Here is a 27,944-nt window from a genome sequence, read left to right as displayed (position 1 = left end):
GTTAGACATATGGAGAAATACGCTACTGTTCAACATGCTATCTCCCTAATGGTGAGCGAGAACCCAACCCCCGGGGGGGTGGGGGGCATCCAGTGTACCTGCCTGCCATTGTCACTCTCCAGTGTACCTACCTGCCATTGTCACTCTTGGATTAAGAGAGACCTGGCGCAGTGGCTCATGCTTGTAATCCTAGGACTTTGGGAGGCCGAGGCTGGCAGATCACGAGGTCAGGAGTTCGAGACTGTCCTGGCCAACACAGTGAAACCCCATCTCTACTAAAAATACAAAAATTAGTCAGGTGTGGTGGTGCACACCTGTAATCCCAGCTACTTGGGAGGCTGAGGCAGGAGAATTGCTTGAACCCGGGAGGCAGAGGTTACAGCGAGCTGAGATCACACCACTGCACTCCAGCCTGGGTGACAGAGTAAGACTCTATCTCAAAAAAAAAAAAAAAAAAAAAAAAGAGAGACAACTCTCTTTCCCTTGGTCTCTCTCACTTCCCCTCTTTCTCCCCTCTGGTCTTTGATTGTGACAGCAGCTTCCCAACTCGTCCCCTGTCTAGTTCCTCCCCTGCTAGGCCTCTCCTTTCCTGTGGCCACCATGACTACTTCGGACACACAGAGCCCGTCGCTAGACCTGGTGGAGCAGAGTCTAAACCTCTCAGGCTTGCTCCTCACGCCCACACCAGCCAGCCTCCCAGCTTCCTCTCCCGGCATGTTGTTATCCAGGAAATGTGAAAGCAACTCTAGGAAACCGAACAAAATACCTCCACTATATATAGTCTCAAAGCTCCTCACAGAAGAAAAACAGAAATGTTGGAGGTGAATGTCCAAATGTGCTTTGCCGCAGAACAACTCACAGCGCCTGCTTCTTTGCTCATTCAGATCCTGCCATTCTTAGTTTTAAAATATGCTCATATTAAAACAGCCTTGCTGGTAAGAATAAAATCATACATGCTCTTTAAAATTTTCAACAATCTGTACTCCTTGCAAAAGACAGTTGATTACAGTGGAGATTTAAAATGAAGGAAAAAAAACTCATTGTTTTTTCATTCTGCATGAGAGGCTGCAAGCAGCTTTCTATAAAGTAACATTTCCTCACCGTGAGCAAAAGGGAAAACTTAAACACTGGCTACTCTGCCTTGAGAAAACACAATAGACTCCTAATCTTGAAAGAAATAGTTAAGAAGTGATCATTTGTTCTCTAAAAAGATTAGCTGCTTCACAAAAGGATTAGCTATGGTCTTCTGAAAGGTATTAAGCTTACCCAGTGTATATAAAGCAAATTCCAATTAACATAACTTTTCAGAAGTATGTTAATACTGTAATACCAGGTATACTTGTAGCCAAAAATGACACTTGAGCTCAGTATAGACAGGGTGACCTTTTGTCCTTTGTGGGCTGGTGAGGTGCCCTTTACCTATCAGCTGCTGCTCCAAAGTGCTCCACCTCCCAGGGGAGGTCCTTCCTGTTCACTCACATTCCCTCCGCCAAGCAGTTAGGATTTGTCAGGGGGTGACACAGCCTCCAACCATCAATCCTACCCAAGATGTTGGTCTTTAGGGTGATAGCCCCAGGGATGCTTTGGAACTGTTGCAGAGGCCACAGCTGGAAGGGCCTAGCAGGCTCAGTGGCCGTGGACCACAGGCCACATTCTTACTAAAAGCTTCCTGTGGCCTGGCCTCGACCATGGTTCGGGCTGCTAGCTTCCTGGGCTCCTCCTTGTTTTCTGAGCCTCGTTCTCCAGCTTCACTATTGATTCTGAGAACTCTGCAATAGCCGTCTGCCAAGCTCCCTTTCTCACTAAGTTAACCAGTCAGATCCGGAATATTGCCGGGAGCCACAACTAATCCACCTGGGGTCATAAAAGAATGAGGATCCCTCACCCATACATACTGTTTGGAAAGAGCCAGCCATTCTTTCCTGAAGGAATAAGGCTAAATCAGGTGACAAATAGGATGTCAAAGAAACAGCAGAATACAGCTTCCCAGGCTAGGTCCTAAAGACACTGTAACGTCTTTCTTGCTTTCTCCTGGATCACTCTCTCTGGGTGAAGCCAGCTCCCAGATCATCAGGACACAGACATAGTCCTGTGGATAGGTCCATCTGGCAAGAACTGAAGGCCTCCTGTCCATGGCCAACATCCTCCAGCCATGGAAGTGGATCTTCCAGCCCAAGCCAAGCCCTCAGGTGTGCTGGCTTCAGGCAGGTAAGATGGGGCAAAATTGCCAACCTTGCTCTAGAGCTCAGAAAACAGAAGACTGTGCTGAAGATTGAGTTAGCATAGTTCATAGGAACAGCCTCTGCAGTACCTGGGAATGCGCATTTCCAAGTATCCCAGGGAGCTCCAAATGCCTCTGCTTAAAATAGAGCTGGTACCAATGTCTGAGGTTTTCTTGCTTTGCTTATTCATTACAATGTCCGCTTTCTAGAAAGCTCAGCTACTTCAATGCTCCATAACTTCTAGATTTTAAAATTATACATTATTGAGAGTTTGCAGAAAAGATACAAATGCCAGGTTATATGGGTCAATTTTTCTATATTCTGCAGCCCAGTGGGACCTTATTGAACATTAAACTGGGTTATCCCAGTTAATCTTGTAAGTTTTTATTATTGGGTCATCAGATATTCCTTGAGTACAGTGAGGGAAGTTGGGCGGAGGGGAACACATTGACTGTTACCTGATGGTAAAAATCCTGCTGACAATCCCATGTCTGCCTGATCTTGTGGTCTTAAAACAGCTCACCTGGCCAGATGCAGTGGCTCATGCCTGTGGTCCTAGCACTTTGGGAGGCCGAGGTGTAGGCGTAGGATCTTGAGATCAGGAATTTGAGATCAGCCTGGCCAACATGGCAAAACCCTGTCTCTACTAAAAATACAAAAATTAGCCGGGCACGGTGGTGGGCGCCTGTAGTCCCAGCTACTCGAGAGGCTGAGGCACAAGAATCACTTGAATCCGGGAGGCGAAGGTTGCAATGAGCCGAGATCGCACCATTGCACTCCAGCCTGGGCGACAGAGGGAGACTCTGTTTCAAAACAATAACAACAACAAACAAGCTCACCCACCTTCGCTTGCCCTCCCTGCTGAAAACAGTCATGCCTGTCACCCTGTAACTTGTCCCTATTTCGAGCACAAACTCTTTCTCTACAAAAAAGCTTAAGAGTTTGTTCTCTTGTGTTCCTTTCACTTGTTCACTCAGTTTCCCAGAGACATCTTCTGCCACGCACCACGGTTAAGTTTATTTGTATGCACCTTGACACACTATTTAAACCTCCACCAAATGTACCCTGGACTCATCATGGATATTTTCCAGCTTAAGCCTTCTGTGGGGACATCACTCCCCAAAACCCAGACCAGACATGGAAAAGCAGCATTCCCAGCTCTCCCTGGATCTGTTCTGATCCGTCAGGAGCCTCAGCTTCCACCAACCAGACATCAGGCAGTGGGAAATGTACGCAAGATCCTGACAGAGATACCCGGAAGTAAACTGCATGTGGTTTGAATCCTGTGTTAAAGGAAGATTGTGTCTCCACACTGGGCTGGATGATATCTTGATAGAGTTTCTGTCAAAACAGAAGCTCTCCTTGGAGCCTTTAAAAATAATTCAAAACTTTGGGAGGCTGAGGCGGGTGGATCACGAGGTCAGGAGTTCGAGACCAGCCTGACCAACATGAAACCCAGTCCTTACTAAAAATACAAAAATTAGCCAAGCATGGTGGCGGGCGCCTATAATCCCAGCTACTCAGGAGGCTGAGGCGGGAGAATCACTTGAACCTGGGAGGCAGAGGCTGCGGTGAGCCGAGTTCGCGCCACTGCACTTCAGCCTGGGCAACAGAGCAAAATTCCGTCTCAAAAAAAAAAAAAAAAAAAAAAAAATTCAAACTGGTTTTCACATCAGGATCAAAATAGGCAAGCGATTCCATTATGAGGTCCTTCCCAGACTTGTAGCACTCGCTCTGGATAGCCAAGACTCCTGGGGCCAGGTCAGGGTGTCCCCAGCACTCTGTCTGCTTCTGGGAAACCTGCCCCACCCCTCACCTGATAAGGTGATTGGATTATCTCTTTGAACTTGGGCAACAACAGGGAGAAAACACTGGACATTTCTTGGACTTGCTTTGCTATTACTCATGTCAAAAGAATGGCACGCCAGCCGCTGTGCCGGGCTGAGCACCAGCTCTCCAGGCCTCTGCCCGGGACAGGAGTGCAGGCTGGGAATGCTGCCAGAGGCTCAAGTTAGCCACAGCTGCCCACAGAGCTGCCACTGTTGCCACTAAGGGCTGGGGCTGGGGTCAGAGCAGTCCCTCCGCCAATGCTGAGGTCACTAGCTGAAGGCCTGAGGGAGGCCGAGCTTGGCTGGGTCTGGGGTTCTGGAAGACGAGGTCCTAAGAGATGAAGCTGAGGACGGGAAAAGCCAGAGAGGGCAGAGGGGGAGGGAGGATGGGAGCAGGGAGGGAGCCAGAGAAAGGAACCTGGGCAGAAATGGCCCGACAGAAGCCGCTGTGCCTGGGGCTCTCAGCCCACCCACCTTGGCATAGAGTTCAGTCCCCTTTCTATGTTGTGGCTGGGAACAGAGTGGCAGGAACACACATCTCTTACGGGTTCAGTGGAACTCTTTAGAAGAAGGCCTAGCAAAAGTGGTATCATGTGTGGCAGATGGGGTTCTGTGGAGCAGAGAGCTGGGCAACCACTTTGTCCTAAGCGCCCACTTGGATGACAGGCCCCTAATGAATACACATGGCCCCGGCCCACCTGGAAGAGAAGAGCACAGCTCCTGGCATGAGGCCTTCTCAATCCCACATGGACAATACAAGGACCTCAGAGCGGCCCTCGATGGCCCCCTGGCCCCCTTGCCCCACGGAGTCTCCAGAGCAGGGCTGAGCTCCGCACAGACAGCCCCTTAGGGGACTGCCTCCCACAGGACCCCCAGATTCAGGTTAGCTGTCCGGCGGCAAAGCATGCAAGGGCACCTATGGGTTTTGTTCACCATTGGAGTCTCAGCACCAGAAGGCCTTCCATTCATATGTGTTGAATGAACTTGAGACAGTGAATGAATGAATGGAACTGTGTAAATGACCATGTGTGGTGGCTCCTGTGGCTTCAGGGCTGCTGGGAGTGATCTCTATCAGCTCAGCTGCCTGACATCCCAACATCAGCAACTTGTTCATTTAGTTAGCCTTTCTCCAGTAGCCTTCTTTCAAAAAGCAGCTCTTAAAATTGGACTTCATGAATTCACTAACAACTTGTCATGGATTAGTCTATTCCATTGCTTTCCTTTAGCAATTTCCTCCAGCAGTTTCACTTCCTGCAAGAGCAAAGTTCCTGCCCAGCACAGGGCTTCAGACTCAGCATCGATGACTGCCTTCCACCGGCACCCTGAGCCACAGCACCCTGTCCATTCCTCCTGGACTCCCCTCCTGCCCTCTGCATTGAAGAAAGTCCTGACCTCATTCTGGGACCCTACAGAAGACCCTGGCATTCTCCACCCTGGCCACACTTGGAATTTCCTGGGGGAGCTTTGTAAAAAATGTAGCTGCCCTGGCCTCACTGTAGAACTTGGAGCCAATCATGAGAGCAGGGTCCAAGCAGGAGGCTCTCGGGAACCTCCCCTGTGACTCTGAGGCACAGCCCTGCTGGGCAACAGCTCAGTGAGCCTCTCCTGGCCCCCAGCTCTGTGCCCCCAGCCCAGTCCCTATAGACCTCCACATCCCTGGCACCACCTCCCCCAGTTCAAGATGGAGCTCAAGTCCCTCCTGTGATTCTAAAGCCCTTCCCAGGCGGGTCCAGGTGTCTACCCCAGCCTTCCATCTGACTGCTCCCTGAGTGAGCCTGGAGGCCACAGGACGCCTCTTCCCAACCCATCCCCAGCAGCCGTGTGGCCCCTGCTCCCACACATAGGCATCACTCCTCCGTCTTGGGGATTGTTGGTCTCAATCCCTTTTCAAATCCCCGCCCTGCTGCTACCCTATCTGGGCCTCCGGTTCCTTCTGTCAAAAATGCACTAATTGCTGCCCTCACCTGGTTTTGCAGCTGTGAGCACTGACCGAGTTAACACGTCCAAGTGCTTAGAGCAGGACCTGGCTGGCACTCAGCAAGTGCACCCTCAACACCGGTGATCGCTGGTATTATCGTAACGAGTATTTCATTTATTGCCCTGGACCCCCACTGAAAATAGGACGCTTGCCAAAGGAGCTGTGTTTCCACCTCTGGCCCCTGGGAAGACACAGGGCCCAAGCCTGGATTATCAGAACAGGGCAAGCCCCAGACACCGAGGAAGCTTTGAGGTTGGGCCAGTTATCCAAGCCTGGCTCGTCAGAGCCAAGGAGACTCATGTCTGGGTTGATCTGTAGGGAAACGCTCTCTCCTTCCACAGGGAAGACAGAATGTGAGTTTGCTGGAGGCCCCACAGGACTGAGTCTGTCAGAGCACATATGAGAGAGAGCCAGGGCCTTGGTGGCAACATCTGGCCATGTGGATCCAGTTGTACCTGAGCTTTCAGTTCTGTAAGTCAACGCCCCTATGAACTTGACTGAACTTGAGTCATATTTCCATCTCGTGCATCCCTAAGGTCCCGGACTGATACGGAACCCAACCTCCCCCGAGCCCCGCCAGTGTATGGGGTGGTATCACACAGCTGCATTTGCACTGAAACGTCCTGGAGAGACCAGGGAAGTCCACGAAAGAAGAAGGGTTGCCCCAGGCTCAGGTACAGTGCCTCTAGTAGACTTACCCATAAACGCAATCTGGGTGGACTACAGCTGAGTCAGCCATGGGGGTTGGTCCCTCTGCCCTGCCACTGGGACTCCCCCACCTAGGAGCTTTGAAGAAGCAGGGCAGGGTGCTTGGCCACATGAGCTGTCACACGCCCACCAGCAATCTGGGAACTGGTACCCTGGCTGGGGTCAGGGAGCAAAGTGGACCCTCAGCCAGACCCAAAGCAGAGGCAGCGAGACCCCTCATGCTCCAAGGGGCTGCCCCTTCCAAGTGGGACTCAAGGTGCTCTTCTCACGGAGGCTTTCCAGCCTTCACAAATGCCTTGTGTCATTTGTTACTAGAGGCTGAACTCAGGGTAACCAGCTATCAATTGCTTCCCAGGCTCCACGCACTTTCTTACCATTAGCTAAGCCCATTGCATTCAAACAGTTGAGTAACTCCCACCCAACATCATTCTAGGCACAAACTTGCAGCAGTTACCCTGAGAGCATGGCCACACTTCCTGCCTGCTAGGGCTAAAAATGGACACAGCACGCCGAGCCTGGCTGCTCCAATTTCCAAGATGCCAAGCCACTAAAGAAAGCACAACCTCCTTAAAGCATTTACAAATTACTACTACACTGAAAAGGAAAAAAAAAAAATCCACTGCTAAGTAAAATAACAATGATTGATGTCACTGATTTCTACCCAGCACTGCCCATTCATTCAGGATGTGTATTTTGACATAACCAATAATAAATCATTTGTAAACAAAAGCATGCTGCACATAAGATGTTTCCACACGCTACTGCCTTCTCAAGCATCTCCTGGAAGTAATTTGCCAGGCGGAAACCACACCCAGAGGACTAGGGCCAAGCAGACAAAAGATGGATGCACAGTAATGAAGTCATAGCTTCTCACCTTCAGATCCTGCTAAAGGTTGGAGTGCACTTCTGTCTAAACAGATGAATAACCCGGGCTTTCTTCTTATGGATGCAGATGAGGGACCTCCATTTCCTGAGGCCCAGCACCATAAGCCGTGTTGCAGGCACAGGAAGGAGGGATAAGGGGTCAGTCCACTAGAGGCAGCACAGAACAGAACAGGAAGAAGGCAGCCCACGGGTGGCAGGAGCAGGCAGCGTGCCCCTGGGCAAGTCTCCCTTTCCTCATCTGCAGCTGGCCTCCAGCTCTGGCTCTAAATAAGGAGATGGAATTGCTCGCCAAACTTCTCAAATTGTTAACATCTAAAGCGCAAGGGTAGAATTTAACTTTGGTTTTTGGTGAACTGAAAGACTTGTACAAAAATTATATTTCTAGTTATATTCAAACCTATGAGAAAGGTTATTGAGAAAATCACCAGAAATGAGTGAAATTTTCATTTTTATTTGAAGACAATGCACTGAAGGGCTGGTCCTTCAGTGTGCAATGAAGTCCATTTCCTGGGCACACCAATGGAGCCAAATCTGCCTCAGTCCTAGGCACTGCCCAGCACAGAATGGTACCTGGGTAAGGTCTGATGTATAAAATAAAGGTACAAAATGAATTTTTGCATCTTCAAGATACACCTACAACTCCTATAATAGACTTGTCCATAAATGCACCCTGGGTTTCCGAGAACCATGACTTTGAGATGTGTTCCAGCCCAAGGAGGCCCCAGTTAAACTTCCCTCTTCCCTGAAGGGAAGATAACTCTTGCACTTCCCAGTCAGGCCAGTTCTTTGCAATTTTGCAAAAAGACTCTTTCATACTCCTTGAGAAATACACATCCACGCTCAACAGCCGTGGCTCTTCCTCGCGGGCAGGCCCTGCCTTTGCTCTTGCTGTCATTGTGTGTCTGTCCTCCGACTCTGCCAAAGTGACAACTGCCAGGATGCTGACTGGGCAGGGGTTGCCCAACAGCCATGAAGCCAGCCCTGGGACTTGGTTTGCATGAACAGCCAAGATTCTTTCAGCCTTTTCCCCAAGCTCCTTCAATAATTTTCATTTCTTCCATATAGATTTTCTCTTTTTTTTTTTTTTTTTTTTTTTGAGATGGAGTCTCGCTCTGTCGCCCAGGCTGGAGTGCAGTGGTGTGATCTCGGCTCACTGCAAGCTCCACCTCCCGGGTTCATGCCATTCTCCTGCCTCAGCTTTCTGAGTAGCTGGGACTACAGGCGCCCACCACCATGCTGGGCTATTTTTTGTGTGTTTTTAGTAGAGATGGGGTTTCACCGTGTTAGCCAGGATGGTCTTGATCGCCTGACCTCCTGATCTGGCCACCTCGGCCTCCAAAAGTGATGGTATTACAGGCGTGAGCCACTGCACCAGGCCGATTTTCTCCTTTTTTAAAGGAAGTTTAAAGGGGGTGCTCCAAGCCAGCCTGAGGTCTTTAGATAAGAGTCATGGGAGCCAGAGAGAGAGCAGGGTGACTCCTGTTTGTCCCCATCAGAGGCTGAGGGTCACCTCATGGAGCTTCTCGAGATCATTCCCACCTACTTTGTAAGTGGGAGCAGGAGACATCACTCCCTGTGAGCCGACTTCTCTGATGACAACAACCATCATTATATGGCTTTTTTTTTGAGATGGTGTCTCACTCTGTCACCCAGGCTGAGTGCAGTGGTGTGATCTCAGCTCACTGCAACCTCTGTGTCATGGGTTCAAGCGATTCTCCTGTCTCAGCCTCCCAAGTAGCTGGGATTACAGGTGCGTGCCAGCGTGCTCAGCTAATTTTTGTATTTTTAGTAGAGATGGGGTTTCACTATGTTGGCCCGGCTAGTTGTGAACTCCTGACCTCATGTGATCCACCTACCTTGGCCTCACAAAATGCTGGGATTACAGGTGTGAGCCACTGTGCCCAGCCTACATGGCATTTTATTAGGAATATTGTCTAGACCCTAAGAATGTACAGTATAACCCAATTTTCAAAATAAAAAAATTTTTTTTGAGACAGGGTCTCGCTCTGTCACCAAGGCTGGAGTACAGTGGCATGATCATGGCAGCCTCGACCTCCTGGGCTCAAGTGATCCTCCTGCCTTAGCCCCCGGAGCAACTGGGACTACAGGCATGCACCATCATGCCTGGCTAAAATTTTTTAGAGACAGTATCACTATGTTGCCCAGACTGGTCTCAAACTCCTAGCCTCAAGCAATCCTCCAACCTCAGCTTCCCAAAGTGTTGGGATTACATGCATGAGCCACTGCACCTGGCCCTGTAAGCCAAATTTAACAGAAAGATGACAGTTTAGCGCAGTGAAGCACAAACATTGGCACCATCAGTTTCATGCTGAAAAACTCTCTTCGCTTCCCTTTGGACAGACCCTCCCTGCTGGAATCAGCTGCTTGGATTCCACATGTTGGAGCAGCTTCCCCCTCTGGCACCCTCAAACTCAGCTCACACCCTGGGCGCACCATCATCTCGTAAGCCTGTGTCTGGTCCGGATGCATCCAGTCACCCTGGCCGAAAACTGCAGGGCCTTGGTTCTCACTCTCATCCTCTCACCCACATGGTCATGTTGCCTATAAATCCAACCTGCTGAGTCGGTTTCCCCCATCACCTCCATTCTGGCTTACCACACACAGCCAGCAGGGGGCCCCTTCTCAAACTCACAGCTGAGCATGCTGCTGGGCTCTGTGGGGCTGGCCAGGCCGCACAAAGGGGACACATCTGGAACCTGTGAGTCTCAGGATAGGGGGAGGGGTGTTAGGAAAGACTTGCTGAAACTATAAAAATGACTGTGTGCACACATGCGTTTTTCTGGAGAATGAGTCCATAGTCTTCCCTAGAATCACAAAAGGGGTCATAATTTAAGACAGGGTAAGAACTGCTGGTCCATCACACAGAATCCAGACTCCTGGATGGTGTACAAATGTTTGGGTGATCCTTAAACTTTCCACCTTTTTGTCCCATCCCCTCTGTCCCTGGGCTCCAGCTCCATGCAGACACCTGCTCTTCCCCAGACAGGACACACCGCTTCCTACTGCCAGGCAAGCACATGGTAGCCCCTCTGTCTGGAATGCTCAATCCCTGTCAGCTGCCTAGGAAATGGCCCAGTAAACCAAGCCTGCTTGTATTAGTCTGTTTTCATACTGCTATAAAGAACTGCCTAAGACTGGGTAATTTATAAAGGAAAGAGGTTTAATTGACTCACAGTTCAGCATGGCTGGGGAGGTCTCAGGAAACTGACAATCATGGTGGAAGGGGAAGCAAGGCACCTTCTTCACAAGGCGACAGGAAGGAGAAGTGCACAGTGAAGTGCACAGTGAAGTGAAGGGGGAAGAGCCCCTTATAAAACCATCAGATCTCCTGAGAACTCACTCACTATCATGACAACAGCATGGGGGAAACCACCCTCATGATCTAATCACCTCCTACAAGGTCCCTCCCCCAACATGTGGGGATTACTATTTGGATTACAATTCAACATGAGATTTGGGTGGGGACACAGAGCCAGACCACATGACTGCTCTACCTGGGGAGGCCCTTCCATGTCTCCCCTCCTCCACAGGAGCATCCAGCATCACATTTAACACTCCCTGGAAGTGAGTTCTGTCTTCCTGTGGACCTGGAGCATCCACAGGATGTCACAAGCCATCGTGCCTTTTTTTTTTTTTTCCCTGTAACTCCAGCGCTAAGCACAGTGCTTGTACGTACGGATGCTCCTGGGCTTACAGTGAGGTCATATCCTGATGAACCCCTTGTAAATAGAATATATCATAAGTTTAAAATGTACCCAATGCCCAATAAACTCATTGTAAGGTTGAGAAACTATAATAAAACCATCATAAGTTATAGATCCTCTATATACTGTAGGTAGTCAATAAAGGTTTAATACTTCCATTTGTTCCTTCTAAATGATATTACAGACTCTTAAACACTATTTACATTTGATGAAAACCAAAAAATATCCTTTGAAAGAATGTTGTTGGCTAGCTAAGAATAGGCCTGGCTTGGCACAACACAGTACAAAATTATTAAATTTCTGGCTCGTGCATTTTTATATTACTTTGGGTCCAAATCTGGACTTTGCGCAAAAGAATTTAAATGGACAGACTGATAACATCTCCAACAGATGACTGAACTTTAGCTGATGTTTGCAACCTTGGCAAAAAGTAATTTATTGAATTACTGATGCACTGAATGAAGGGCTGCTATGAGCTTAGGAAAAGAGAGCGCTTAGTCAACAGCAGTTCAAAATTAAGGACGAGGTTACTGGTTCAGAGTACTTTTTTGACCAGTACTTAAATGTCCAACTGTTTATGAAACTAAGGTTGCTTTCAGAAAGAGGAAAACCATACTGGAAAAAAAGTGTTAATCACAATGAAAAATTTTACTAGTAACAATGTAAGTTTTGGGATGATTTGAAATAATGTGGCTGGAAACAGAAGTTTATTTTTTTGATAAGTAGACTTCCTAGTGCAACTAGGATTGTAGAGGAGTTTTACTTTTACATATTTAAGATGCTAAAATGTGTTATTCTCTTTGGAAGAGCATTTACATGCTTTCTATTCATTAAAGTAAGTACCGGAAGGCAACGTTTTGTTGGCCCGGATTGAGTTACTATAAATCCTCGAATTTAATAAAAATCCACAATATTCAGGCTTTTTATTAATTCATACTGATTTCCTCCCCAGGAATTTTAAGAGAGCTTCTGCTTCAGAGATTCAGAGTGTTTGGGTCTGAATATTAGCTCCACACCCTGACATGAGGATATGCCACCCCTGTGCTCTCTGAAATTGTCCTGGGTCAATCCTTGGTCCTTATCTCGTGCCCAGCAAGCACGGCTCACATTCCAGGTTGAAAGGGAACTTCCAGGTCTCCTCAGTTGACAAGATTGGAAGATAAAAGCTCACCATCTGAGAAGTACTTTCTCTCCTACGTCTAGAACAGTGGGAAAGCGCCCTGAAGAGAGGAAGGATTTGGAAAGAAACACCGACATCTGTAGGAAATATTCTGTGCTGAAAACCAACCTGTTAGTTGAATTCACTAGCAGGTCTCTCTGGAATCAAGAAAACAAGCTGGAGCATTCCATAGGGAGGATTTACTTTGTTTTCCCCAGAGGAGGCTGGAGGCCTTCCCACCTCCAAAGATCCATCCCATGTTACCTCAGTAACAACCTAGCCTTTTTCTGAAAGTGTGTTTTGTAACAAGTGGATGGGGTTAGAAGAGTTAAGAGTAGAGCCTATCCTGGGAAGAATGACAGTGTCAGAAAAACAGGCCACCGGTGTCCGCAAAGCCTGTATTTCCACCTGTGCTCTGTGTGTCAGTCTGTTCTTACATTGCAATAAAGGAATACCTGACGCTGGGTAATTTATAAGGAAATGAGGTTTAATTGGCTGATGGTTCTGCAGGCTGTGCACAAAGCATAATGCTGGCACCTGCTTCAGGTGAGGCTCAGGAAGCTTCCAATCAAGGCAGAGGAGGGAGGGAGCCAGCATGCCACACAGTGAGAGTGGGAACAAGAGAGAGAGTGGGTGGGGGGTGCCACATTCTTTAAAATGACCAGATATCATGTGAACTAGCTGAGCAAGAACTCACTCATCACTAAAGGGATGGCACTAGTAATCATGAGATACCTGCCCCCATGATCCAATACCTCCTACCAGGCCCTACCTCCAACGCTGGGGACCCCATTTCAACATGAGATTTGGAGGGGACACACAGCCAAACCATATACTGTGTTTCCAACAACAAAATTAAAAGCTTTACCCCATGACAAGGATTTCAGACCAAAAGGCTGGTGGATGAGGTGGGGGCAGGGTAAAGAGGAGAGTCCCAGGGTCGGACATCAAATCGTGGAAGTAGGTGTCCACCTCTGAGGCCGGCCTCTTAATAAACTAGAGAAGAAAGGAAGGCTGGAGCTCCCCAGAGTTTCACCGGGAACCTGCCTGGACAGGAGCTTCCATTTCGTCTGGGCTGTGCTTGGTGGGTGCGTTCCCAACCCTCAGAGCACCCTTGTGCGTGTTAGCCGAGGAGTCGGGGCCAAGCCTGTGGACAGCAAACCAGTCTGCACCGCAGACCTATGAAAGTCCTACTGTGGAGACACAGCCTGAAAAATGCCAATGCCAAGTCCTTCTGGAGTGAGAGGACGCCAAAATAAAAGGACTTAGTACAGAGGTCATTTAAAATAATACACTGTAATCAAGTAGCTATGTGATAGGACATTTAAAAATCTCAGTTGAGAAGAAAGATGGAACTAATTTTCTCTCTAGTACAAAACTGGTGACTAATGTTCAGCTGGAAATGTCCAAACAGATTTAGGGACATTAATAACCAAAAATTATGTTTGTGCATTTATTGAATAGGAATTAAATGACTTGCCTTGAGGACAAAGCGACTGTGGCAGAGGAGAAGTCAGGGCTCACATCATCTCAGGCCTTTGATTCCGGTGCCCTGGGCCCTTGCCTTGTGTGACACTGCTGGCCCTTTGGTGAGCATGGGGCCAGGCCTCTGCGTACCACCTCCACTGATCCCCGTGCAGCTGCCTTGGCGGCATCATGCTCCCCACCGTAAAGACTTGGGCTCACACTGGGCCAGGGGAAGTCCCTTGCCTTGTCCAGAGCCTCAGTCGCATGGGCCCCCATCTGATCCCAGTCATTCTGCTCCTAAGTCCTTTCCCTGAGCCCCAGGCTGTGTCACCTCCCCTTGAAAATAAAGCCCCATGGCTTCCACTTGCTGCTGGTATTCAGACAGAGTAAAATCATGGCAGGGAGGGCCTCCGCCGCTTGGCCTCCCCCACTGCTACCTGGACAGGCTCCTACTCAGTTCTATTACCTTCATCCATCCATCTCTCCACATCACATACATGCACAGAGTGAGCTCTGAGCTCCAGGCATTGTGGGACTGGCTGTCCATCCCTGGGAGCTGATGACAGAGTCATGTACCTGCCCAGGGCGCTCACATCAAATGCTATTGTTCCCATGCTAGCCCTTCCATTGGATCAAATGTAGTGTAGCCAGCACCCAGACCTGGGATCCAAACAAATTTTCCTATCAATTCTTTACTCTCCACCCAACAAACACTAACATCAAAGCACCTGCCCAAAACACGTTTGGTTTTTAGCACATAATTAAGAATCTTTCTTTTTTCTTCAAACATTTCCCTACTCCCTGCTGGACTTTATATTTGTTTTTGGGAGAAAGATTTCTCTGCCCCTTTTGTTACTTGTTACAATATACATAATGGACTGGATTAACTGAACATTCTTGATTGCATTTGAAAGATATTTTTAAAAACAGATGTCCTTTTAAAATATTTTATCTGGCCCCTATTTCATTGGGAATCAATATAAAAGGATATGTTTATTTTTCTGAAATATATTGTTAAGAATTTGTATTTCGTAAGCTCAATCAAAGCCTCTGAAGTATTCATCTAGTTGAAAGAAAGATGTGGGGCCCACATTTCTGGCTGTGAGCAGGGTGTTGTTAACAGTTCAAAGGCTGGGCACCACATCAAAACTCCCCACATGGAACACCTGGACAGGGCAGACCATGATGGGTATGACTGGGAAAACAGCAGCCAGAGCCCAGGGAAGAAAAGGAGGCTGGCTTCATAATCCCCAAACCAGGGGTCTCCTAGCCCACATCCAGCAGTGACTGACCCCACAACTGCTCATCTGTGTCTGCTCAAGGATTGGTAACATTCGACCAACTCTTATTGCCTCAGGTATGGCTGATCTAAAATCCCAGCCATCTAAAATATCATCCAGCACTCTGCTTTTGGTGAAAAAAAAATCCTAGTGACAAAATAATGAGAAGTTAATCCTCCAAAATAAACTCTTGATATGTCTAGGGCCAGTACCTAAAATTGGCAGCACGCTACATGTACCCACGGGCCTCTCCTCACTGTCTCTAGATTTGGTGTCCAGAGCAGAGAGACACGTGGCCCAAATGCTGAGCCAAGAAACAGGAGGCCTCCCTGCCTGGGATCCAGCCTTGTGCGGAGTCAGCAGCCCTTCCTGCCCAGTGGTGGGGAGGGGTGAAATCGGGCGGAAGCGCAGCAGCTGTGAGGGGCCCAGAGATGGCCCAGGACAGCCCCTTTCTTTGGATAAGCAAAGTGAAGTTCTGAGAGTTTCTAGGGTAGGCCACAGCTTCCTAGCTTTATGTTCTGGTCTAGAAGCTGCTCTCTTACCCTGATTCCAGACACCTGATTCTAGGCCACACTGCTTCTCAGGGGTGGGTTTCGTTTGCTTTTGCAGTGCCTCACACCCAGCCTGGTTTAATTCAGGCCACGAGCCTGGTTAATGTGCACAGCAAGTTGCATTTCTGCCTCATCGATCACTGGAGGCAATGGTGCATATTGAAGAATGAATGCCTTCATGGTAAGTGATAACATTATGGGATTAAAATACTTAATCATGCAAAATTTACATAATAATCATTTAGATTGCCATGCAAAAAATAGTTATCTGGCATGCCACACCATAGTGATTTGACCTACCGATCTGGATGATGCACAAAAGGTATCTATCTATTTGTATGGTTTTTGGCTTGGTTCATGTATTCATTCAAACTTCATTGATTCTTTTTTTTTCCATGATAGGGTCTTTCTCTGTCAACCAGGCTGGAGTGCAGTTGTGTGAACATGGCTCACTGCAGCCCTGACCTCCCAGGCTCAGATGTTCCTCTCACCTCAGCCTCCTGAGTAGCTGGGACTACAGGTGTGCACCACCATGCCCATCTAATTTTTTTGTGTTTTTGGTACAGAGTTCCATCATGTTGCCTGTGCTGGTCTGGAATCCCTGGCCTCAAGTGATCTGCGTGCTTCAGCCTCCCAAAGTGCTGGGATTACAGGTGTGAACCATTGCACCCGGCCTCAAACTTCACTGATTCTTACATGTGCAATGCACAGCATTAGATGTTGTAGGGGAAAGATAACCACAGTTTACTGCATACCAGCCAAGCGGCCTGTCAATTATATGTATCCTATGTCCCCCTCACAGCAGCAGCCCTGGGAAGTAGCGATGATGACTCCCATTCTAGAGAACACTGAAGCCTGCATTTTGAGTCATTTAGCCAAGGTCACACCAGAGTCAGAACTTGACTGACTGAACCCAAAGTACATGCTCTCAGAGACACACCCTCCACCCTTAAAGCACTGGCTGCCTAGTGGAGGAGATAAACTACTTGAGCAAGTGAACTGGAAATCAAAATCAAGTCCAGTAAGTGCTTTAGGACAGGCAGAAATAACGTTCTATGGAACCAAGAGTAAGAGAGATTCCTCTCAGGTAGGGGAGTCAGGAAGGCTTTGTGGAGACTAAGACTTTTGAGGTGGGCCTTGAGGTATGGGTAGGAGTTCCTAAGATGGAAATAAAGGGGAAGGAGGCTGAGAGCAGGGAGCTGAGTCTTGGGATCTGGAAAGCTTTGGGAGCTTTATGGAAGACAAAGCCATTGGGTCAGTAGGAAAAAAGCCAAAAGAAAAACTAGAGATGTTCTTAGAACTGTAGTTTTCTTCCCAAGTGATATTCAAATATTAAGAAGGCCAGTCTTTACCCTAATGGATACAGTCATTCCTGCTTTGGCAACAGAACTTCTGTAAGGGTGACTCAAACGTTATAAATGAAAAAGACTTGTCTAGCAAGGGAATACGGGGCAGCTTCGATCCTGTTCCCTCCCTGCTCCCAAGCCTGCCTCCCTGGGAGGTCACTTGGGGTGTCTCTGGTCCAAGCCGGCAGTCATTTTAGCAGGTGAGTCCAGCATCTCCAGAAGGGCTGGCCACATGAGCCCTGGATGGACCATGCCCATCCACATCGGCAAAAATGTGTGGCTGCCTATCAACCATACAACATCCACGCAACAGACACACACTTGCTCCATCAGCACATGCGCTTCGGGAAGGTCTCACTTCCAAGTTGTTTATCCATGGACAGTAGTCCTCAAGGCTCCACTGGTAGGCACATGGCTGGGCACTGGAGATACAGTATTGCCCTCTCTTCACAGAAACTATAGTCTGGCATACATTTCAGAAGCAACATGGAGGCTGGTGGAATTGGATGGATAAAGACAACACTGGGAAAGTACTGGAAGGGGAGGGGAGATCACAAGTTTGATTTTGACGCATTGAGTCAAGGGGCATTTGATATCCCAGGGAGAAATGTCAAGTGGGCAGCTGCGGAGGAGAACTACAGAGGAGTGGCCGGGCCTAGAAACACACCTCTGGCCTTCAGTGAGGGAATATTGATCAGCGGTGCACCTTAGACTAGGCTAATGGTGGTGCAGATGGAGCACAGTGGACCCACTGAGGCACAGCTGGGAGAAGCATACTTTCACCAGTTGAAACTGATGCATTTACCATCACCCCCACTGTGAATGCATCTTCTCTTGGGGTTTGGGGGCAAGATTTGCACACACAGCCACCTCTCTTCTCAGGGGCAAGGATGTACACACATAGCCGCATCTACTCTCAGGGGCAATGGTTTGCACACATGCATCCCTGGAGAAGAGGGGGCTCCCATCAGGGCACAGTGCTTCAGGACCTCCTCCAGGCTTCCGTGGAGGTGACGGTGCTGACACAGGGAGCGCATCTCTCTCTGCCAGCTGTCCCCCACAGAAATGAGAGGTGGCCTCTGTGTGGCTTTCCGCATTGTCCTCACTTTGTGTCCACACAGGGCCTCCAAGAAGCATCACACGTAAAGACAATAACACCATCGACTTCCCTCAACTGGTTTGACTGGAACTGATGAGGGAGTGTGTGACTAAGTCCCAAGCCATCTGGACACATCCAGTGACCTGACCTTTTACAGAGACAAATCTAGCTCCTAGCTCTTGTCCACATGGGAACGGTCTGTTGGGGCAGGGAGGGGACGGTGGTGACTCACAGGCATCACCAACATCAATGAACAAAAATCTTGGCCCCCAAGGTCAGATTCAGGGGCAGAGCCTTGTCTGGGAAGGGCTGGGTGGTGCGTCAGGCCTCTCTCACTGACAGCGCAGCCCCCACCTCTTGGGCCTGCTCCACCTCGCCTCTGACCTTTTGCTCCCCAAATGCCAAGAGCCTGTGCTTGGAAAGTACAGACCCTAACCCTGTTCACACCACAGAGCTCTGCCCATACCATGCTGGCTGAGTGACCGTGGTGGTCAGACGCTTGCCCCAGCCACTGGCCCCCACCATTTCATGCCCTCCTCTGGCCATTATCCCAGTTTTGGAAACAACCCTCCACCCCACCCCCCCACCCACATACACACAGTTTAAATGGACAAGAGTCGTTAGTGTGCAGAGGCAGAACTTCATCCATCTTTGGGACACAAAGACCTCCAGACGCCCTGGGTCAAGGGGTACCTGGGGCCAAATGCAGAGCTGACTGGACATGGACACAGTAATTTCTGTATCACGTGATCACTCTTTGCTGGTGTTCATTCAACTCACCTATACGCTCATTCACTCTAAAATACAAGCAGATAGCTGTATTCTTTCTTTGAGTTTCCTGGATTGAAACTCTGATGGAATGGTCACGACTCAAGACAAACCAATATCATAATTCTGCAAGTATAATTGCCTAACCTTTCTGGAAAGGTTTGCATGCCTGGAAGGAATTTAGGTCAGGTCCAGCGCGGTCTCCATCCGGCTTGGCTCTGCCTCCCCATCCTGTGGGTTGCCCGGCCTTCCCCAGATGGTCCCGGGAGCTCTCAGAATTGGCACCGCGCTTGCATCTGTGCTCAGGAGCCCTGTGAGGTCGTCGACCCTGCAAATCGCGGCAGTCCAGCCTGGACCACCTGCCAGGGTCTCCCTGCCGCATTTCCGACCCCCCGCGGCTGCTGCATCCCGCTCCGCCTGCCTCCCTGGGAAGGCGCGGGCGCCCGCCCGGCTGCGGGGCAGCATCCTGGCAGCGCGCCGGCCCCTCCCAGAGTTGGCACAACTCGAGCCACTTTCTTCAAAGGCTCCAGCCTCCAGCCTCGAGTGGGCGCAGCCCCCCACGCGCGGCCTGCACCCCCTCTCTGTGTCGCCCGCTTTCACGTACGCCGCCCTGCCGCCGGCCCCCGCGCACTGTAGCCACCCGCAGACACGCGCGCCCTCCTCCTGTTTACCGAGAGGGAGCGTGAGCACTGCCACTGTGGTCGCCAAGTTGGGCTGGGGACTCCGGGTGAGGGGACGCGCCACAGGCCGGGGTCGGGGGTCGTACGGGCCCCAGCCGCTGGTACTGGGCGCGCCGCGGGGGCGGCGGGGACGGGGTCCGGACTCTGAGCCCCGGAGCGGCCTCTCCCTCCCGCGGCAGCGGCCGAGGCAGCGCCCCGGCCTGCTTGGGCCTCCCGGGGCGCACGGTTCCCCACAGGGGCGCAGGGTCCCTGTCCGCACGCGCGCTCACCTCGGGGGGGCCGGTCTGGTCGCGCAGATCGCGCTGCAGCGGCGGCTCCGCATCTCCCGGGCGCCTGCCCGCCGCCCTCCGGGGCGCCCGGCTGTCTTCGCCGGGCGCGAAGAAGGGTCGCGGGGACGCGCAGAGGCCGTGGGTTCCTGAAGCCGCTCGCGCCGGCTCCTGCCGCCCGCCGTCCGCAGCCTAGCAGGAAATTTGTCCGGCCGGCCGCGTCCCGCCGCCGCCTCGGCTCCAGCTCCGGCTGTGGCTCCGCGGCGGGGGCGGGGGCCTGGGCGCTGCGAGGAGCGGGGGCGACGCCTGGTGCCCGGCGCGGGGAGCGCATCCAGGGCGCCCGCCCCACCTGCGAGGCGGGTATGGCCCTGAGGCCCTGCGGCCCTGCCCTGGGAGCACCCAGACACTGTGGGCATCCGTTTACTCAAGGCTGGTGCCCCTTCCGGGGAGGCCTGGCCTAGCCACTCCGCCGGGACCCAGGTGCGTAGACAGAGGGTCAAGGTATGGCAGGCACTCACACCTGGTGGAGAGCAAAGGCAAGGCCCTGCCTCTCCCTGCCCTATCCCTATGCACCAGGAAGTGGCCTGACTAGGGACTCGCCCTGGTCTTGCAGCAGGTGTGGGACACGCAGGGCACCCCGTGCGCTTCTGGTGCGAGGAAGCTGGGAGAGCTGTGAGGTCGCTGGGCCTGGTGGCCTCCTCTGGAAAGAGGAGGGGATAAGGCGCCTGTCTGGGGGATGTAGAAGAGGGCTCGCTTGTCCCGAAGGCAGTATCTGTCAAAGTTAAAAACGCACAAAGAGAAAGAAGAGCGACAGAGCCAGGCACTGGGCCTGCTGTCTAGCCGACTTCTTCCAGGGAATTTCACTCAAGCTATTTAGGGAGCTTTCAGAGAAAAGGCAGTTCCCTGGAAGGAGCAGAAAAGACACTGGTGGCATGTTGGTTCTGAACCTTTGTGCCGTGCCCTCTGGGTGGGGCCACGGCCCAGCCCTCATGAGGGAAGCTGCATTCTGTGGTAGGGACCCAGCTCATTAGGCTTATGAATGAATGAATGGATGGGGAGAAAGTGGCACTTACGATGTGTTACCCCACGCTGCACCGATTGTCAGCCGACGACTCTTAGCATACTTAAGGCCTGTTTAGACAGAGCTACGGACCCCAAAGGCTGCAGAGCAATGGGTGCCTCCTGGCAGAGGCCACCCGCAGGTGATTTGCCCAGAGTGGGACTTCCCCTCCACAGGGGCCAGAGAGCTGCGAAACCAGTGGAGAACTTGAGCTCCACCTTCCTGCCCTGCCCTGCCCATTTCTGTCCCTGGGGGCCTTGTCTAGCCCCTAGCCCCAAAGCTTTAAACACCATCTGTATGGGAATGACTCTAAGCAGCACCACTCTGGGGCCCTCTCCTCCAAGCTCAGCTCCTCCTGGCTGTCTCCTGCTGTCTCAGACCTGCCTCTTGCTCTTACTTAGTTTCTCTGCAGTCGTCCCTGTCCCTGCCTCCGTGTCCCACCTCAAGTCCACCTCCCAGAGGGCCCAAGTCCACTTCCCACTGGCTTCTCCATGCATCTTGCCCTTTCATCTCACTGCCTGCACCCCTCCAAAGCCTGCAGTGGCTCCCCAGCTTCTGACCCACTCTCCCAGATGATCCATTCTTCACACTTGGTCCCAGGCACCTCACAAAGTGTACACCGGGTCCTGCTAGTCCCCTGCTTAAAAGCCTCCAGGAATATTAAAACCCAAACTCCCACGAGGCTCTGCCTGACTTCCCTGGCTGCTCTGAGCCTCTCACCCCTGCCCGCTGGGCTCCAATCACAGCTCCTTTCTCTCAGTGCCAGAACCAAGCTCCTTCCTGCCTGGGGCTCCTCCAACCAGTGCACCTGATTCCTTCTTACTGGTGGCTTCTGGAAGATCGCCCTGCACCCATCTCTTCTGCCACTCTCTTCCACATCCTCCATCACAGTTTGGAATTATTTGTGGGTTTATTGGCTCCTTTTGTGTCTGTCGTGCCCTCTTCCCCTACCCCCAGGGCAGTAAGCTCCAGCAGCCTAGGCTCTGTTGATCTCCGTGGCTTCTCAGACTCAAGCTCCTAAAGCAACCTCAGTAGCCAGGAGGTGCTCAGTGAAGGCGTCTGGGCTGTCAGAGCAGAGGAGGATGGGCCCCAGCCAGCAGCAGCAGACAGCCTGGTCACCTCGGAGCCCAGCAGGGCGGGTGGCTCCCTCCTGAGTGCACCTCCAAGGAACAGCCCAGGTTGAGGTGGGGCCAGGTAGCGCATGACGTCACCAGGCTTTGGATTTTTCTGCTGTTGTGGTCTACAGAGTCAGGCTTATGTGCATGAAGGCCATAATTACAAAGCTCTGCTAAGCACAGTTTTGCTTGTTAACGCTGCAGGGCTGAGGAGGCAGAGACTGTGAGCTAAGAAGAGAGAAACAACTTGCCTTTGTCAGACATCTGCTATTGGAAAGTGAACAGCCTTGGTAACATGATGGGGAGGCAGATGGCTCTTCTTTCCTCATAATATCTTCTCTGCTGGACCCCAAAAATTCTCAACCCTTTCTAAAGTCTACAGACATTCATCATTGTCACACAGAAGCGTGTTGTCAGAAGTGTTTGTGCCAGGGCCCTGTTGATTACCACAGGGAAGCCCTTCATCCTTCTTCACCATCTTCATTTTTGCCTTTCATAGGCTCAAGGTCCCTGTTGACATCAGAGTCAATTCCCCTATCCTCCTCCCAGGCTTTGAGGAGCTCATCTGCCTCTTGCCCTCCTGAACACCTCACCACTCTTTTAGGGCCCTTCTTGAGTCCACAGAGTCCTCTTCAGCTCCCTGGCACACTGGCTGTCTGATCCTGTCTCAGGCCTGTCCGTGGCTGGCCTCCTGCCCGCTCTCCCCAGGCCTCCCCTATACCCAACCATTTAGCCCCTTCCCTCTAAAACACAACTTGAGGCAGTGCTCCTGCGATTATTGATATTAACTGCACTTACTTGTCTTGTCTTCTATTTTAATTGAGGACTGGGCCTTTGGGTTTCTCTGCAGAAACTGAGATACTGCCCATCATGCTTAGAGGGCCCAATAGATGTCAATTAAAATTAAAATGCTGAGGCCAGGAATACTGTCTAGGAGAATAAGAAGAAAAAAAAAAAGGCAAAATCAGTGTGTGGAAAGCAAATAAGAAGTTGCTTTTAAACATCATACAGAAACATTCTCATAAAGTTATTCAACCTTAGGAGGAAAAAAGCAGGTCTTGATCATTGATTGGCTGTGGGGCAGGGCAAGGAAGGAAAAACTGAGTGATATGGTTTGGCAGCATCCCCACCCAAGTCTCATCTTGAATTGTAGTTCCCGTAGTCCTCATGTGTTGTGGGAGGGACCCTATGGGAGGCAATTGAATCACGGGAGCAGGTTTTTCCCATACTGTTCTCATGATAGTGAATAAATCTCACGAGATCCGATGGTTTTATAAAGGGCAGTTCTCTTTATAAAGGGAACATGCTCTCTTGCCTGCCGCCATGTAAGATGTGTCTTTGCTCCTCCTTTGTCTTCTTCCATGATTGTGAGGCCTTCCCAGCCATGTGGAACTGTGAGTCCATTAAACCTCTTTCCTTTGTAAATTACCCAGTCTCAGGTATGTCTGAACAGACTAATACACTGAGACAACACCAGAGTCCTTCAATGATTTTGTTCAGGCCCTGTTCCCACCAAGAGGTAACTTTTAGTAACCACAGTCAGGATGGTTATTCTGATCTCTAGGATGTACTAGATTGAATAACGAATAGGTTCAGAACTATCTATTTTTACATTACCCAACTATTCTTCCCTCTCCTCCTCTTTTTCCAAGTTATGCCCAAGTGTTAACAATTACTGAAATCAAGAGGACAGATCTTTTTGCTGGAAGATTCCTCTACTCACCCAGAAAAAACAATAATTAGGCCCTCCCCCAGATCCTTACCACATTTGAACTCTTCGTTTTTTTCTTGGATTGCTTTTCACTGATGAAGAGTACACACGCATTGTACAGATCTTAAGGGATACGCCAATGAGTAAAGACAAGTGTATAAACTAGTGAAATGCATACCCATCTCAAGGCAGTAAACATTTCCATCATTCTAGAAAGTTATTTGATGTCTCTTCCCCCAATAGAATCTCCCCACTCTTGCCAAAGATGGCCATTATTCTGAAATCTATCACCATAGGTAGTGTTACCTGCTCTGTATCTTCATATAAATGGAATCACGTAGTATCTTATTTCTAATTTATTTTAGGCAGCAAACTCTTTTTGAGATTCATCCTTTATTGCTTATTATCAGTAGTTTTGGTGATGTACCCTTTTCCTCTAGTTGATTTTAAAATCTTCTCCTTATCACTGTTTTCAAGAAATTTGATTAAAATGTGTCTCGGTGTTGTTTTATTGTATTTTATGTATTTATTCATTGAGGTGGGGTCTTTTACTGTTACCCGGGCTAGAGTGCAGTGGTGTGATCATAGGTCACTGCAATCTTGAATTCCTGGGCTCAAGAAGTCCTCCTGCCTCAGCCTCCTGAGTAGCTGGGACTACAGGCATGCACCACCAAGACCAGCTAATTTTTAATGTTTTTTTTCTGTAGAGACAAAATTGCCCAGGCTGATCCTGAATCCCCAGGCTCAAGCTATCCTCCCACCTTGGCCTCCCAAAGTGCTGAGATTATAGACATAAACCACTGCACCTGCCATTGATATGGTTTTCCTTGTGTCTATTTTCTTGGGATTACTTGAGTTTCTTATTTTATAAATTTGTAGTTTTCATAAAATTTGGGAAATTTTCAGCCATTATTTCGTTAAAAATATTTTCCCCTTCCTGTCCTTCTTGGACTCCAATGGATGTATGTGGTATCTCCAAATATTGTCTCACAAGGTTACTGAGGCTTTTAACATTTTTAAGCCTTTTTTCTTGTAGGTGTTTTAGTTTAGATGGTTTCTATTGCCAAGTTTTAAAATTGACCAATCTTTTCTTCTGCAATGCTTAATCTTCTGTTAAGTCCATCCAGTGATTTCTTTTTTATTTCTGTTATGTATTTTTAGGTAATAGACTTTTCATTTGGTTATTTTAAAAATAATTTTTATTTCTCTAATGAGGTCCTCATATGGTTATTTATTATATTCATGTTTTCTTTTAAATCTTTGGATATATTTAAAATAGCACTTCTAGGCCACTTAATTATTCCCAGTTGTTTGCTTTTCTTTTTTCTTCGTTTTTTTTTTTTTTGAAACAGGGTTTCACTGTATTGCCCAGGCTGGAGTGTCATGGCACGATTTCGGTTCACTGCAACCTCTGCTTCCCAGACTCAAGCGATTCTCCAGCCTCAGCCTCTGGAGTAACTGGTACTACAGGCATAAACCGTCATGCCTGGCTAATTTTTTTTTTTTGTATTTTTTGTTTAAACAGCATTTGACCATGTTACCTGGGCCAGTCTCAAACTCCTGAGTTCACAATGATCTGCCCACCTCAGCTTCCCAAAGTGTGGGTTTGCAGACATGAGCCACTGCGTGTCCCAGTTGTTTTCTAACACAAAATGCTACAAGAATAGCCTTGTTCATATGTCATTTCACACATATGAGGGTATGATTGAATCTTAACTTCTTGGCCACCGAGTACAGGTGAACAATATATCATTATGTATGTGTGTGTAATTGTTTTGGGAACAGTTATCACATTGTCAAATGCATAAGGATGAGGGCAGGTGACCATTCCATGCACAGTGGCAAAAGTCATTTATTATTTCTCTTCTTCTATGATTAAGAAAAATTGATTCAATTTACAAAATAAACTGATGTTTGTAAATTAGAGTTGTTTTCATTGGAAGGCCAAATAATAAAATAATCCAGCACCTTCCATGGCCTGCTTCAGATGATTTCATAATGCATTGAATACCCGTGTGTTCCTCACTCAAAAAATCATAGGACTCTCAGAAATATCTACACTTTGGCAAAAGGATATTTTTCCTTGAACTTGAGAAATTATAAGACCTATGACATAATTTCTTTATTCCTCACAGTGAAATTCATGTCAATAATCCACAGAACATTATCACTGGTGGGATGATTTATTAATCACCTTGTTTCTACCTGGTATATAATTTCAGTTTGCTCTTGGAATTGAGGAAAAAGTTGGTAATGAGACATAATACAGCACTGAGGAAAGCTCTCCTAAAAATGAGATACAGATATTTATTTCTTAGCGGTCACTAAAGCACAATAGAAATTTAGTTTTTAAATATTTCATTTCCTAAAGCATGGCAGTGTTAAGAAAGGTTTTTACATATAAAAAAATTGCCTTTAATGGAAAAGTGTGGTCATCTTGAGGCAATTTTTCTACTTAAATGATCCCAAAGTACATATAAACTACATACGTTTTATGATGAAAGTATACATGTACATGAATTCATAGTTAAAAATAGTAAAATAAATCCTGTTATATATTCTGGAACTTCATGTGCTGTAAGGTGCATATTTGTAATTTTTAAAAAATCACTGATGTTTAGTAAGCTTCATGAAAAGTAGAAGAAATCAGCGGCCTCAAACTGTAGTTAAAAACAAAACAAAACAAAAAACAGTTTCCCCAGTGCATTCCAGCAACGTAGAAGGTCATTTTCTTTCTTCATATCAGCTAGGCCAGCGTTTTCCAAAGTAAGGTTCTATTGGGAGTGGTGTATGTGGAGGGACGTCAGAGATGATTGTAGATAGTACAAGGATGGCCACTTCTCATTTCATATATAAATTGCATATTTATTTTAATGTATATTAGAAAAATAGTGAGACATCGCTCAAGATTTTATTACAGCTAAGCTAATGTAGATAGTGTCATGGTCAATTAATTTATAAAAAATTAATTTAGAGAAAATTATTAAGGAAATAACATTAGAGGTGATAGTCATAGATGGCAAAGATTGCAACAGTGGAACTGAAATGGCTGAGTTATGGGAAATCCTGAGCTAGGGCCGCCTCCCAGCCTCTAGTAGTGACCTGCTTTCCAGATTTTGGTCTTTCTCTCCTCCTTTCTGTGAGGGCTTCATGTTCTAGATGTTTTCAACTTGAAGAGGCCTCTTCATCACAGGCTCTGACATCACCTTCCTCTTATGTACACCCAGACTCAGTCTGCCCTAGCCCATCCCTTATAAAGTTCCTGTTCCTGGACAGAGTCTCAGGCTGCCTCTTACTCTGAGCAGAGGGACAAGATAGTCCCCATTGCCATGCCCTGTGCAATTACCAAGCCTAATTAGAAAAGGTCCTTGACTGCATGGAGATTCTGATTAGCCAAGAGCTGATGGAAGCAAGACCACCAATTCTGCCTCCCTAAACTCAGAATGAATCAGCAGTAATCCTAATTACAACACAACAAGACCTCTCCCTGCTTCTGTCCAGCTCTAGGTGTGTGGGTGTGTGGCAGCATTACAGCAAGTAAAATGCTGAGAGATTTCTGGGGGAGAGGCATACGATTCTTTCTTGTAATAAACTTGAAGCTGAGAGGATAAAAGTTCTCAGTGAGGATCCAAGTCCATGAACTTGGGAGCAGAGCCAAGAGAAACACAACCCAGAGATGGAGAAAGAGCAAAATGATGTCCTGGAGACCTTCTTGGAAGCCCTGCATCATGTCACATGAGAGGTTTCCCTTACCCCAAACTCCTGTGAGCTTAAGCTAATCTGACTTACATGTTTTGTCAAAGATCTGTATACTTTTTTCCCTCCTGGATGTATTTAGAAAAAAAAATGATAGAAAACCATCCAGTCAAAGAGTGACGCATGGAGAAGCTAAGATAAATTAGCCCCAGGTAAGGTAAGAAGTATGTCAGGGAAACTCACTAATCATGGATTCGTGTAAACCAATAGTTGGATAGAACTTCTCATGTTAAACTAAGCAAGATGAAAAGAAATACCCTGGGATCTACCCAAACACAGCAGAAGAAAAGAAAGTGTAAACACACCTCGGGCTGGAAAAACATCCAATCCAATGGGAAT

At 48.6% G+C, this 27,944-nt stretch overlaps 1 protein-coding gene across 4 annotated transcripts in view; it reads right to left on the bottom strand.

Annotated features, from left to right (window-relative positions):
* The window catches only part of PTPRE (protein tyrosine phosphatase receptor type E), a 179,429-nt gene extending 159,256 nt beyond the window's left edge, over positions 1-20,173 (bottom strand). The window contains exon 1 of one of the 4 annotated variants that reach the window (XM_063782263.1): positions 19,967-20,173. The gene's annotated coding sequence lies outside the window, so the exon portion shown is untranslated. Of the gene's footprint in view, positions 1-19,164; positions 19,346-19,966 lie in introns of those variants that run through there. The other 3 variants (XM_063782267.1, XM_063782262.1, XM_054660000.2) reach the window with 3 other exon arrangements.
* Positions 20,174-27,944: the final 7,771 nt, after the last annotated feature.

The sequence above is a fragment of the Pan troglodytes genome, chromosome 8 (genome assembly GCF_028858775.2).
Source record: "Pan troglodytes isolate AG18354 chromosome 8, NHGRI_mPanTro3-v2.0_pri, whole genome shotgun sequence".
NCBI lineage: Eukaryota > Metazoa > Chordata > Mammalia > Primates > Hominidae > Pan > Pan troglodytes.
This window is presented reverse-complemented; position numbering and strand designations above follow the sequence as displayed.